Source organism: Geospiza fortis, unplaced genomic scaffold (genome assembly GCF_000277835.1).
Source record: "Geospiza fortis unplaced genomic scaffold, GeoFor_1.0 scaffold279, whole genome shotgun sequence".
NCBI lineage: Eukaryota > Metazoa > Chordata > Aves > Passeriformes > Thraupidae > Geospiza > Geospiza fortis.
This window is the reverse complement of record NW_005054352.1, coordinates 2173984-2174721: the sequence shown is the minus strand read 5'-3', so window position 1 is coordinate 2174721 and position 738 is coordinate 2173984. Positions and strand designations below refer to the sequence as shown.

The window sequence follows — 738 nt, the reverse complement described above, 5'->3', positions numbered from 1 at the left end:
CCTTTTGGAGATTTCCCCTAATTTTGTTCTGAAACAGGACAGTTGCACACATTCATATATAGATCTGTCTTTATATATGCTTTCTCCTTGTGAAAAGCATTCTGACTACTTAACAGGCATGTGGGATCCTGCATAAATTATGCTGATTCTATATGATTCAAACTATAAAATATAAAATTACATCCCATTTTCAACATGTGAATACAGAGATTATGTAGAATGTGAAAGATCAAACTGGAAATTCTTCATTCTCATCTGTGAGTTTTTTTTCAATCCCACAGCCCCATTGGTTTCAACTGGGCTGTGTAAGGTCTGACATAAGACCACATTCTGACCTTGTTTTAAAACCACATCAAGTCTCTAATCTTGCAATCTGATCTATGCAAAGACAGTCACGTTATGCCAGTGGGCTGTTTTTCTGGTGTGGGAAGACATTTCATGGATCAAGGCCATAACAGTTAACTACCCAAACAAGAACATGACAAAGCTTCACTGCAGCATTTGATCTAATGTTTTTGAGGTCATATTAACTTTTAACTTCAGAGATATGCAGTTTACAAAAGCACTTTCCAAAAAGTGTAATATTCTTGAAGTATTCTTACATCTTTAAGATGACAAACATCACACAAATGTTAGAGAATGGCAGTGTAGTCACTTCTGTAAGTCTGAAGTGGACTACAGCAGAAAAATAGCAATGCCTGCAGAAAAGGTGGTCCTTCTAGTACACCCATTCCTCCT

The 738-nt window shown here is 36.6% G+C and overlaps 1 long non-coding RNA gene across 4 annotated transcripts in view; it reads left to right on the top strand.

Moving 5' to 3' along the window:
• Positions 1-738, top strand: part of LOC102042684 — a 76515-nt gene that overhangs the window by 31033 nt on the left and 44744 nt on the right. The gene's annotated exons all lie outside the window — the stretch shown is intronic.